The sequence below is a fragment of the Akebia trifoliata genome, chromosome 6, assembly GCF_017979445.1.
Source record: "Akebia trifoliata isolate Shusen 1 chromosome 6, ASM1797944v1, whole genome shotgun sequence".
In the NCBI taxonomy this organism is placed as follows: Eukaryota; Viridiplantae; Streptophyta; class Magnoliopsida; order Ranunculales; family Lardizabalaceae; genus Akebia; species Akebia trifoliata.
In genome coordinates, this window is record NC_141380.1 from 21,365,628 (window position 1) to 21,380,210 (window position 14,583).

General features: G+C 37.1%; 1 long non-coding RNA gene across 1 annotated transcript; it reads right to left on the bottom strand.

Annotated features, from left to right (window-relative positions):
- Positions 1-8,523: 8,523 nt before the first annotated feature.
- LOC147400394 (uncharacterized) lies at positions 8,524-10,420 on the bottom strand. The gene is made up of 3 exons (XR_015178999.1): positions 9,651-10,420; positions 9,388-9,558; positions 8,524-9,323 (listed from the first exon to the last, which is right to left on the bottom strand). It is a non-coding gene; the product is annotated as an uncharacterized LOC147400394 (long non-coding RNA).
- Positions 10,421-14,583: the final 4,163 nt, after the last annotated feature.

Sequence of the window (14,583 nt, forward strand, 5' to 3'; positions counted from 1 at the left end):
TTTTATTCAAAAAACAAGTAATCCAAACTCAAATTTAATAGGTTTGGACTCTTGGAATAGACCCGAATAAAAAAATGGATCCAATATGGGTTGATATCCCTTGACCTGAGCCGGATTCGGGTTGGATACATAATCAACCTTATATCCACTTAAATCCAAATGATTTATTGCTTTAACAGATATGATTTTATCTAATAAGATTCAAGTTAGATTTGGATACGAGTCTGGATATGAATATATTTAGATCTGGTCCATAGCCAACCCATTTTAAGTCCTAGAATCTCCCACTTGAAGATATGTTGTTGAAAAAACTATTAAAACAGCTATGTATTTTGTTCAAATTATTGAATCAGCCATATTTATGAAATGGGTACATAAATGATTATCTTCCTAAAAAATATTATGAAATTGAATACATAATAAATTTTAAGAAACGTGGTTGATTCAATATTTTTTGCACAACACTCAATTGTTTTGTGAAACAACCTATTTTTCATACATAAAAACCAAACCTTGTGCCAAACATTTTTCAAAATATAGCTTAGAAGTTTAGGAATGAGCTTAGCTTTAGTGAAGATAATCTCTATGGTAAGGCAATCACTCTCACCAAAAATCAGTCTATTCCGAAACTTCTAATCCTAGTTTACTAGTTGAAGAATCATGAACTATCCCCATTTTTGTACATCGCTTTTGATGGGGTTAGGAGTTTTGAAATGGATTGATTTTGTATATGGCCCTTGAACTCCCGAACTTGATCCATTTATTATAAAATTCAAAAAGTGAGATATGATATGAACCCATTTGATAAGAATCTGACCCAAATATTATATGAACCCATTTGGAAAGAATCTGATCCAATAAGTATTGGACCAACTTCAAGGTTGATCAAATTGATCCCAAATCAGTCATGATCCAATTGAAAAATATTTGTTGACTGCCTTATTAGCATTCGATTGAATGCATTTTGGCCAAAGTAATGTGGGCTTGATTTTTTTTTTTTTTTTTTTTTGAATTCAGGTATTCGTGCCTCTTAGAGCACCCAACTTATTGGTTTTGCTAACATTTCCTTTTTTGGGAATAGAAGCACCTAACTAATCTTTGGAGCACGTGCAATCACCTCACCCATACATTCACCAAGTAATTTTTGGAATAAATCCTTGAAGGTGACCCTAAGAGGGGATTTGAACTCAAGATCTCTACTTCTTGAGACGTGGTTTTGACTATCTCACCAACCATGATATAGTTGTTAGGATAATGTTATTAGACCCATTTAGTTATGTTAGGTAATCCCATCACACTCCAACCTAAAAACCGATAATAGAATTGCTTTTATAATATATATATATATATATATATATATAGGGTCCCGTTCAATGGCAAACTTTTTGGCAAAACATTTTTCAAAACATGAGTTAGAAGTTTTGGAATGGGCTGATTTTTGGTGAGGATGATCTCTTTTTCACCGTAGAGATCATCCTCACCAAAAATCAGCCCATTCCAAAACTTTTAACTCATGTGTTTGAAAAATTTTTTGCCAAAAAGTTTGCCATTGAACGCTACCTCTATATATATATATATGAGTTAGGATCCGTGTACACATATATCTACGACATGTTTTGTCTTATGTGGACTAAAAGTTTTGGATTGAGCTGATTTTTTGTGAGAATAATCTTTATGATGAGGAGATCATCCTCACCAAAAATCAGATCAATCTGAAACTTTTAATCTCATCAAAAGGGGTTTACAAAAAATGGACATCCCACAATTCTTCAACTCATAAATATGGGGTTAGAAGTTTTAGAATTAGTTGATATTTGGTGAGGATGATCTCCTCGTCATAAAGATCATCCTCACCAAAAATCAGCTCAATCCGAAACTTTTAGCACACATAGGACAAACACACGTTGTAGATATGTGTATTCGGATCCTGATCTATATATATAAAGCTACTCATAAGACTACAACGTGTTTTGTCTTATATGGGCAAAAAGGTTTGGAATGGGCTGATTTTTTTGTGAGGATGATCTCTATAGTGAAAAGATCATCCTTACCAAAAATCAGCACATTCTGAAAGTTCTAACCCATGTTTAGAAGTTGAAGAATTTTGGATTGTCCACTTTTTGTAAACCACTTTTAATGGGGTTGGAAGTTTTGGAATGGGCTGATTTTTTTCAAGGACACTCTCCTCATTATAGAGATCATCCTCACAAAAAATTCAACCCATTCCAAACCTTTTTGCCCATATAAGACAAAAGCATTGTAGTTTTATGTGTTTACGGATCCTAACCCATATATATATGGGGTGGCGTTCAGAGGCCCTAAATAAAGCCAAACATTGTGCTAAATATTTTTTCAATGTATGAGTTAGAAGCTTCAGAATTGGCTAATTTTTTATGAGAATGAAATCTATGATGAGTAGATCATCCTCACAAAATATCAGCCCATTCCGAAACGTGTAACCCCATTGAAAGTGATTTACAAAAATTGGACGATCCATAATTTTTCTACTTGTAAACTAGAGTTCGAACTTTCGAAATGAGTTGATTTTTGGTGAGGATGATCTATTCACCATATCTATCATCCTCACAAAAAATTAACCCATTCCAAATCTTCTAACCCCTAATTTGAAAAGTGTTTGGCACAATGTTTGGCTCTCTTTAGGGCCTCCAAATGCTTCCCATATATATAGAGCCAAAATCTGTGTACACATATATATACAACGTGTTTTGCCCTATGTAGGCTAAAAGTTTCATATTGAGCTAATTTTTGGTGAGGATGATATCTATGACAAGGAGATCATCCTCACTAAAAATCGACTAATTCTAAAACTTCTAATCCCATATTTATAAGTTGAAAAATTGTGGACCATCCATTTTTTGTAAACCACTTTTGACGAGGTTAAAAGTTTCAGATTGAGCTTATTTTTGGTAAGGATGATCTCTATGATGAGGAGATCATCCTTGCCCAAAATCAGCTTAATCCAAAAATTTTACCCCACATAGGACAAAACATGTTGTAGATATATGAGTAAATATATGTGTACATATATCCTGATCCATATATATATAAACACATGATCCCAACCCTTTAACTACAAGATCCAATGGTTGAGATTACCCGTCCAAAACTTCTAACCTCTATTTTGAAAAATGTTTGGCTCTCTTTAGGGCCTCCAAATGCTTCCTATATATATATATATATATATGGAAATGTTCAACACCCTAAGCTTTACCCTACACTTTAACAAACGTGTTTTGTCCTACATGGGTTAGAAGTTTTGGAATGAGCTGATTTTTGGTGAGGATGATTTCTATGATTAGAAGATCATCCTCACCAAAAATCAGCCCATTCCAAAATTTTTAACCCCATGTTTACAAATTGAAAAATCGTGGACCGTCCATTTTTTGTAAACCATTTTTTATGGGGTTAGAAGTTTTGGAATAGGCTGATTTTTGATGAGGAGATCATCCTCACCAAAAATCAGCCCATTCCAAAACTTCTAACCCATGTAAGACAAAACACATTTGTTAAAGTGTAGGGCAAAGCTTAGGGTGGGGAACGGGACCCATATATATATATAGGCACGATCCCAACCTTTTAAATGCAAAATCCAATGATTGAGATTAATTTTCGAGATAAGTATATCCAAGATTTGTGTTATCAAGATACTCATAAATCTGAACCATTAGATTTTGTGTTTAAAGGCGTAGGATCATATATTTTTTTTTATAAGTCATTCTTAGGAGTCAACGGATGCCAACCCAATATCTATAAGGAAATGCTAATATTCAATGTTTCATTGGATGTTAACTTCGTCCAATACATTTTGTTTATAATCAGACCTCATGCATAAAAAAATGAATCGACTCAGTTATAAGAAAAAAAAAAAGGATAAGTCAATTCACCTGGACCGTCCAACGAGAGTTGGTTGCTTATGATATCCCTTCACAACCCAAACCTTTTTGTGGCCGTGAGAAAAATACGCAAAATTCGAGACTGCGAATGTAACGTGGACGTGAATAAAAAGAAAGACAAGGTATAAAAGTGGATCCGAACGAAAGTATGTCCAAGATAGAAGTCTGGAGGAGTGATGGTTGTGCTGGGCTGAAATAAAGAGAAATGACGACAGAGAATGAGTGTGGTTGTGCGATGAAGTCAATGAAGGGGTGAAACCAAATGGGATATTGGGTTGTTGTCAGTGGAGATGGGATGGTGAGAGACGTTAATGGAGGTTTGATGACTATTGGGCATTAATGGAAAAAAGGGAAGATACTAGTTCTGGGGCTGAAACGAAGGTGACTGAAAAGGGAGTTCTGGGGGTGTAAAAACGAAGATGGAGGCGGGGGTGTTGGGTTGAAAAACTGTGAGTGAAGGAGTTGAGTTTTGGTGAAAGAAGTCTGGTTTTAATGGTGAAGGAAATCTGGTTTTAATGGAGAAGAAGAAGAAGAATGGTGGAGAGGAAGAGGAAATGGTGCTGCTCTGGAGGTCGAAAATTCACAAAAGAATGAAGGTGGCAGAGGTGGAAAAGAAGAGTGAAGAAGGGAAGTGGAGAAGAATGAGGAAGAGGCGAAGCTGCTGGTCTGTTGGTGGTTTGGCTGCTCTTGAGGAGACGAAAATGGATATGGGAAAATGAGGAGCTGGTTTTAATGGTGTCATGGGGTTGAGAAGAAAAAGAAGATAGGAAGAATAGAGGATGGAGGACGAGGTGGGCGTATGGCTGAGAGGTAAGCCTCTCTATTTTTTTTCCTTTTTACTTCTTCTCTTTCCCCTCTATTTTTTTATTTTCTAATTTTTGGTAGACCTCTCCCCTAGATTTGGATTTTTTTTTTCTTTTACCTTATGTTGTATAGAGTAGAGAGGAAAAAGAGATGATGAGTCCCATGGGGACTATCTATCTACGTTTCAGCCAAACCATAGGTGGGAGGAGAGAGATCGAGTCCTCATGGAACTCTCTTTTTTTTGTTGATAAATAACATTGTATTGATGAAACAAAATCAAATCTGTCAGTTGACCAACTTGGTGTGGCCTTACAAAACAGAACTATTCACGCATAGAACAACAAATCCCATTCCACTTGTACAAAAAATCCTCAAAAAAACGGGCCCCAAAACTTCTTATAAACTTTGGACCAACAAAAGATAAGACCCAAGATAGACATAATCGTATCTAGATAATCTTTCTATTTCCCCTCGAAAATATGCCTATTCCTTTCAAACCACACCCCCCCCCTTCCCCCAACAAATTGCGAAAGGTGTAATACTCCACAACATCCTCTTTGTGTCATTAAACGAGTAACCAATTGACGACAAAACACATCAACCACAAAACACATTCCTACATATGGCAGGTTGCAACCTTAGCGAGTATGTACATGTACATCTATTTACATCCTGTATTAGTATTACAAGGTTGATATAAAAAAGAAGCGTTTAGTCAGAATATGGAGTCCAAATATAGGTTACAACAACGCTTGTTAAATTCCAATAGGCTTCCATAGGTACGACCTGCCACTCCAACAAAAAGAGCCTCAGTGTTTGGGCTGTTGATATCCCTGCAATCTCCCCAAAAAGATCAATCTCCTGTCTTTGGCTATACCCAGACTGTGTATCATAGATGTGAACAAAGTCTACTGGTTCGGCCATGGCCATAAACCTGCCATCTAAAGTGAACTTAATGCCTCTTATTGCACCCATTCTTCCTTTAAGTACACCTAGGGATTGCGATAGATTCCTTATGTCCCACAACCTGCATGTAGTGTCCTGATTTTCGTTGGCAAGGATCCGCCCATCTGGGTGCCATGCTGATGTAAAGGAATAGTCTAAGTGTCCTCTTAGATTCCCCACCACCTACAAAGAGAGAAATATATTCGATGTGTCTTCAATTGGAAGAAGAGATAAGCTATGTACACAATCAACAAGACGATGCTACTTGCCCTCAAAGTGTTGGAAGAAAGAATGAAATGAGTGGGAACCAACCACAGTAAGGCAACACCTCCTCCAATGCCCTGCATATGTCCCCAACCACACTGACAGTGATGGCACAAACCTCAAAATGTGCTTCAATTGTGAATTTCTCTAAAATGAATGTTCTCCTGCTTTGGGAATTTTTTCCCCATGAATTCAAACTATTAAAGCATAGAAATTAATAATTATATAGCCAATGACACTTCTAAAAGAAAATAAAAAAGGACATCTCTCTTCTGTGGAGACCTAGCCAACCAAATTGCGAGGACGACGAAAAACATCCCCATGTACAAGTTTCCATCCCCATGTACAAGTTTCCAACCAGACTCTTCACTTACATCTCTTTCCTGACAATGTGTTGAAAATAATCACCCATTTATTACGAGTTTCTGACAAGATGAACAACAAATAATTTAAAAAAAAAAAATTGAAACAAAAGTGGAGTGTCACCAGTGTCTCCAAATCATCATGTTCTCGAGCATATTTTGCATAGTCATTTCTAAGTGTTTACATCAATATCATTGATACCAAGCCAGTGAGGAAGATAACTGAAAGCGCCCTCGATCCGCGGGGTGCGCGGATCCGCTTTTGACCCTTGAGGTTTGGGAGTCGCCACCTAGTTATTACGGTCTAGGAACCGATCAATGACTCTAAACGGATAAAAACTAATCTAAAACCAAGAAAACTGAATTCGGGGATCATGTTACGGGATTGGAAGGTGTTAGGCACCAATCCCGCCCGGCCAAAGCCGGTCTCTACTAAATTCCCAAGTAAATTACATTGCTAAAACCTAGATAAAAATAAATAAAAAAAATACCTTTCCGATGCAAGGACTTTATTCCCTCAGATCTGACAAAAAGAGCTCCTTGTACCGTGCTCCCTTGCTTCGTTCTGTTTCCGGATTTGACTTCGGATCTCCGAGGCAATGTATCTCCTTGTTTTTTAATCTAAACTCTTCAAGTTCGTTGAGGATTTGGGAGTGTTTTTAGAAGGCTTTTGGGTGTTTTCTAGACTAAAATTGAATGAGGGATGTTAGCTAAGGAGTTGGGACTCCAAAACTAGGGTTTATGGGGGGCTAGGGGGGCTTCTAGACCTACTTCTCTTAGGGTTTATGAGTTGATACGAAAATAGGGTGTGAGCACCTCTATTTATAGATGTTTTTAGGGATTGATTTTGATAGAGTTAGTGTTTAATTAGAGATCTTTTAATTAGAGTTGTGTTTTAGTTTGACTTGTTTTAGGTAGAATTGTGTTTTAATTAGAATTGTTTTAGGTAGAATTGTGTTTTAATTCAAATTGTTTTAGGTAGAATTATTTTTAAGTTAGAACTCTATTAGATAGAGTTATTATTTAATTAGATCTCTATTATGACTTTTGGTCTTATTTGATTGACTTTTAATGTTTTGACTTTAGTCTTAATTGATTGACTTTCAATATCTTGACTTTAGTCTTGCTTAATTGACTTTAATTTTGACTTCAGTTTCACTTGATTGACTTTAATACCTTGACTTCAGTCTTGCTTGATTTACTTTAAATTTTTGGAGAAGGCCCCTCCATTATTTCTTTAATTCTTTGAACCCCCAAATGGAGGGGTCCTTAAAGAAATATCCCACGAACCCTCAACAATTTTGCCTGAGAGTCCGATTGATCGATTTTTTAGGTTCAAAATTTTAAATTAATTTGATTAATGTTTTACTTTAATTATTTAATGTTTTATTTATTAATTTCGAATTTTTTTAATTATGAAAATTGTGAAATTACCGTTTTGCCCCCGGAGAGGACTTTTCACGTTTTAAGTCGGTTTTTAATGTTCTAAGATGTTTTAGAATCGATTTTTCATAAGGAATTCAATGAAAATATTATTTTGTGTTATTTATGAAATTTTTTGTGTGAAATGGTCGTGAACTTTATGAGGGGCATTTTCGTAATTTTGTCGAATTCTGTGAAAATTGACGAAATGATTTATTTGGTTTCGATTTGTTATTTTATGTGTTTGAATGAGTTTTCCTAAGCGTAACGTAGGCTCTAGGGTTGTTTTGAGATTAGGGGTATTTTGGTAATTTGATAGTTTTTAGTGATTTTTATCGTGAAGCTTCTTTTTGGTTTGTAAGATGATGATTTCTATGTTTCTGGGGTCGTATTTACCTAGCGTAGCGTGGTTTCTAAGGTTTTGTTAGTTTGAGATACCTCATCCGGATTTCTGAAACACATCTGGTAACAAAATAAAGCAATGGAATACACATCCATCATTGGGAATCATTGCGATCGGGTTGACGAGTTGATTAATCAGGCAAGTGCAAAAATGGGGTGTCTACAATAACCATCATGAAAGAATTGAAAATAGAGAACCAATGAATCTGCCAAAGCAACATTTACAGATTTAATAACATAAGTACTAAAAATAGGAGTAAAATACAATAACAAAACGCAATAAGCCAAAAATATTAGCAGTCCTCATGAACTTGACTACGATAACATTTAGCTTACAATGTCAATGATACAACAATATTAGCAGTCCGCGATAAGCCATAAATCTCTCGTCATAAAAACAATACAGCTCAAGTACAATGTCAATAAATTTTTGTAAGTAAATAGTAGAGAAATTTTACGGAGATTCAGGGACGAGACACCCTTAAAATTTTATCTCAATGATCTCATCGGTAGTTTATCAAATCAGTAGACTTCTATGAACTAATGATGTTGGACTTCTAATACCGTTAAAAATTACGGATAACCATTGGTTTCAATTCTCAAATGGGTACTTAAATTTTTAATCTAATTTGAGACTTAAACCAATACTAAGCTATGGAAATGATACAATACATTCCAACACAAACCAAAACTTTAAACCATATGCCAATCAATAAATGACCTTACTAGACCAATTAAGAGTAAACTACAGTCAAAGTTGAAAGATCCAACTTAGTTACTCAAATGCAAGTTGTTGGAACAGAGTACTCATGCAGCAGAACAATAACAGAGTACTACAGGGATATCCACATTATTGGAACAGAGTACCCATGCAGCAGACCAAAAGTGTGTTTTGGATTTGGTTCAGTTGGATTAACTCAAGCAAGAACAAAAAAAACTGAAAGCATATAGGTAAGTTTCTTTAATTTCTACATCTCTTAAGTTTCTAACAAGAAAGCTTGAGAGACAAATCAATCAAATTAGTATTAGATGATGAAGAAGCTTCACCCATGATTGCAGCATATGCTGCTCCTCCTGCTTCTGTAATGGAGGATTCATTGTTAAAAGAGCTGTTACTGCCACCTTTGTGAGGGAAGAATTCGTACTCCATTAAAACACTACTGCCACCCACAGACTTTCCCTTTCTATGAACCGCTACTACCTCCACTTCCTGCCATTAATTTCCATTAACAATCTCAGAAATTTAGAGAGAGAAAGAGAGATTGAAAATTTACCTCATCAACAGTCAATCCAGAATGACAAGCATGCCTAACACCTTTAAATCCATCAACGTTGATGTTTCGTCCAAGATTCAATCCGAGAAAATCACAGTCAATCGGCATCATCTTCTCCGTATATTGGGTTCTCCCTCCATTAAAACCTGAATTCTAGCCATTGATATGCTTCTTCAATACATGAAAACAACACAAAAAAAATTAATAACAGAAAGATTGAAAAGAAGAAAGAAAATGTTTTGTTCCGAAACCCTAATTCTCACCTTAAGACAGATATCGCAACGATCGGACAAACAATGGATATTTTGGGTTGAAGAGAGCTCTTGAGACGTGATCCGTAATCAATCCACCTGAAACTGACCTGGAAACAACGAATTTCCACCGGAGCAACCCGTAACCCCACCTGCAAATCCATTGTACGCTAAAATCCAAAAGACTACGAATGCGAGCTTGGCTGACCGTAGTTCACAGGAGCGAACCTTGCGAACGAATCTAAAACTTCGTTCTTCGGATCTAAAAATGGGAAGAACTGGAACCGAGGATAGAGATTCTGAGCTGTTTGAACTTGATCGACCTCTGGCATCTTTTTCAACCTTTCTTGCAACCTTAATCGCTCCAGCTGAGCAACACCTAATCCTCTCTGGGGAAGTTTCTTCTGTGAGGTTTTACTGCTCTTTCTCCCTCTCGACTTCATAGTCTCTACTTTCGTAATCCTCTCTTCCAAACCTTTGTTCTCAGTTATCTGCTTTGATTCTTCTACTTTGTTCTCCATGGATGAATTCCAGAGCAAAAGAGAAGCCACCATTAAAATAGCAGAAAATCTTTCTTAGTTACAGAGAGAGATATATCTTGTTCAGTGCTCTCGATCGATCCGAAATGGGAGATTGAGGGACGTCGTGAAAGTGAGATCTGATTCGTCTGCAATTTTCTTCGATCTGATTTTCCTCTAAAATGATTGAGGAGGAAGACTGTTAAGACGTTAAAAGGTTTTTTTTTTTTCTTTTGTTAAAATAAAAAAAATCGATGGTTCGTTGGGCCAAGGCTGTCGAAATTTTTTCTTGGGCTTAAAATTGAATTTTGAGCCAATAAAAATAAAAGGTGGTCTTGGGCTGCCGAATTTAACGCTACAATAATAACGAATTTTAACATTTTTGAGGTAGTGAACCAATGAAAATATCCTTAACTGATTTCAGCAAGCAAGTTGAAACCCCATATAACTTTAAAAAGTTATCCCAAATGTAATGTGAGAACTTGCAATGGATTAGAAGGTGATCCGATGATTCTCTATTTTCCATACATAGCATACAACAACTCGCCCCACACCATCCACGTCACATAAAAAAATCCGTCATTTGAATCCTTCATAAAATCGCCTCCATGTGAAAAAGACGACTTTACTTGGCACATTTGGACCCCAAATAGAAACATGGGGAAAGAGCAAATCCCCATTATTGCACAAGGATTGGTAGAATAAACGTATCGAAAATCTTCCATCCTTATTAATCGTCCATATTCTCTCATATTTGCTTCCAGTACGTAGCTTAATACTGAAGGCACCAACAACTAATCTACCAACTTCTTGAAATTCCAACTCATTAATGTTTCTTCGAAACCAAGATTCCATGCCCTATCTCCACTCATAACTCGACTGAAGGATGCGATAAGCTACCCTTTCTTCGAGGATATGAAGTATAAGGTTGGAAATACCTCCATTAGAGGTCGATTGCCGCACCATGTGTCTTCCCAGAACCTTACTCGGTTGCCTTGACCCACTTTGAATTTAATTCTAGTTTTGAATAGTGGATGATCTTCATGATGCCTTTCCACATCCCGCACCCATATGGTTGTTTGGTTGGTTTGCTTTCCCACCCTGTCCAGCTCAATCCGTACTTGTTTTCTATAACTTATCTCCATAAACTGTTCCCATCAGTCCCAAACTTCCACAACCACTTCCCCCTTAAAGTCAAGTTCATTTCCTCGAGTCTCCTAACACCGAGACCACCATGTTTCTTAGCTGAGCATACCTGTTTCCAATTCATAAGATAATGTTTTATACTCCCATCTTTTTCATGCCATAGAAAGTTACGGAACAACTTATCTAGCCTTAATTCTACACTTCGAGGCATTGAAAGAAAAGAAAGAAAATAAAATAGTATATTAGAAAGTACACTTTTTATCAATTTTATCTCCCTTGGATAAATACTTGGCTTTCCATATTTTGTACCATGTAAGAATTTTGTGTTACCATCCCCTTATTTAAGCCATCTAATCCTAGATTTCTGCTTCCAACTGATTTCTTCCGTAAGTGTCATCCGTTGATATTTCTCACGAAGGTTTACTCTCAATGTCCTGTCGTTCATTGAAATCGGATTCATTTCTTCCCTACGATCTAGATCTTCGATTATCAAAATAATCTCCTTTCTCTACGCATCCACCCTTCAGAAGGATTCTTTATTCCATTCTTTTAGTGCCTTTTTGAAATCTTTCAACTTTTTTCTGAATACCTCCTTTGTTATTTCTACAAATGAAAAACTCCTCCACTATTTGATTACCAACTCCTTGAAATTGTGATGCTTCAGCTACATCATTTCAAAATGGAATGGAATGGGACTCCTGTTGAGTGGCCCTACTTCCAGTTGAATAGGGCAATGATCAAACACCAGGTTTGGGATAGCCGTCTGAAAAAGTTGGTAGAATATCGAAGACTAATCATCTGAAACCAAAAATATGTTTAATTTGTTAAGAGTGGGTACAATATGTTGATTGGACCAAGTGAAACTTCTACCCTAGAGTAGGATGTCCATTAAGTTATTCCGATTCACGAATTCCCAAAATTTTCTCATCCTTGTTGTTATCCTCAATCCTCTTTGTTTCTCACAAACGAATCTAATAACGTTGAAGTCTCCTCCTAAACACCATGGACGGTTCTAGTAACTACCCATGTCATCCAACTCCTCCTAGAATTACTTACGTTCCCATTCTTTAGTAGGACCGTACACTTCTGACAACCCAACTATCTTTCTTGCCTATACACCAACAAAGTATAGATACAGAAAAGGTTCCCACTAACGAATCTTCTACCTCGACCAACCTCTTATCCTACAACACCCAAATTCCCTCTGTTGTCTCATTTGTTGTAAGATACTTCCAACCCAAGTTCTACCCACGCCAAATGTTACGCAACACCACCTTATCTACTTGGTCCAATTTAGTTTCTTGTAATGTTACAATGTGTGGTTTGTGTGCTTGTATTATTGCCTTAATCGAAGTCTTTTTGGTCCTATTGTTGAGTTCACACACATTCCAAGAAAGGAGCCTAATCATCATTTGTAATCTTAAGTTTTCTCTTGCTCCGTAGGACTAAGGACGTACCAGCCTTGACCATAGCCCTTGCTTTTTTGCAATTCCTGGACCTCTTTGATCAATCTAACCTTTAATTTTTTCAATTTGTTCTCATTGGCCATCTCAATTCCTTTCTCTTTACTCAGACACCCTTGTTGTCTTGTCTTTTCTTGATTTACCTCTTGTCCTTAGAATTAATTCCACCTCATCTCGGATAATAACTTATTCCTCGTCTAACGGATCTTCCTCTTTGATCATTGTTTCATAGCATTCACCAATCCCATTTCGTTTCTTGAGTGCTAGTTCTGACAAAATACTGGTTCCTTCTATCTGCCCTTCTTTAGTCAACCCAGTGGCCCAATTAATCTCACTCAAATTATAAATGATCCAAGCAGCTAGGACTTTTACTATCTGGTCTTTCAATTTATTATTTCCCTAACTCCTCAAGCTCTCCTCTATGTCTACCATGGTTAAGGGGTTGACATCCATTTAAGTTTCCATCTACATGACATCTACTGTAACAAAACCATCGTGTTCTCTTCCAGTTACCAACTCCCTACTATTGATTCCATCTCTCCGAAAATCCGAACCTTCAACGGACTGTAGTAACTATAAAAAGCCTCCTTGTCCCAAGGCAAATCGTTCTCCCCACCTCCGATCATCCGCCATCTCCTGTTGCAACACCTCATACCCTTCTAGCTGAGTTCCACCTCTAGACAACCATTTACACACTAACAAGTCCTCATGAACCAGCGTCATAAACCCCTCCATAGTTGGTATTATCTCTACGATATTTTCCTAACAATCGACCTTATCTAGACTACTTGGCCCAACGGCCTCCAACTTCAACATGTCTTGAATAAGATCACCTTCTAGAAATTCAAGGCTCAAGGATTTTGTTTCTATCGGCTTACTAGCGTTTCCACTAGCTAAGAGCCTATCTGTTGTAACTGCATACTACCTTCTGTATTCATACTTCCACCTGGGCCATCTATTTGAAACAATTCAAAGTCGGGCTGAAAACATACATTTGAATGTGCTGATCTACCTTGAATGGGCAATTGGTCTATCTCACAAATGGGCTAAGGGCTAACTATAGTAGTTGCTGAGCCTACTTGGTTGGGCAACTGGTCTGTCTCGCGATCGGGTTGGGAGTTGTCCACTGTATATGATGGGCTGCTTAGTCTAGAGTGTTGCCCGATCTTGTGTTTAGGCCAAACGTTAAATTCATAAGTCAATTGGCCGTCAGGCCCAGTCAATCGGTCCATTCCAATGTTAAGTATATAAGTTGATGGGTCGCCAGGCCTAGTTATTTGGTCCATCTCAACATTAAGATCATGAGTTAATCGGTCCATCTCACATAAAGTCTAGTCACGTTCTAACTTTAAAACATAGCAACCCAATTGACTAAGCCCAATCGTTGCTCCATATATGGTTCTAGCTCCTACTGTCTTTGTCAAGTCAGCACAAAAATCCTTTGCAAAAGAACATTTACTTGTCCCACACTCAAGTGCAGCCGTATTCCCATTCTTGTGATTTGACAAAGCTATTTTACAACCTTCCTTATCGCCCATTACTACAAAGGTAGAGGCTGAGATTGCATTAAAATCATGTGACACTATTTGATCTGCTAAATCCACGCCAACTTTGTTAAAGCCAGGCTTCATCTTCTTCAATTTGTTCTCCCTATTTTCAGATAACTTGATGCCCACTATCAACGGTGCATTTCTTACCAGAATTTTAACCCATCTGGGGATGTCTAGGTGTAGAAACCCCATTTTTGCATTCGCCTAACTTGACGATCCGTCACCTGATTGCTATGGATTCCTAATGATGAGTGCAAAGAACTCGAAA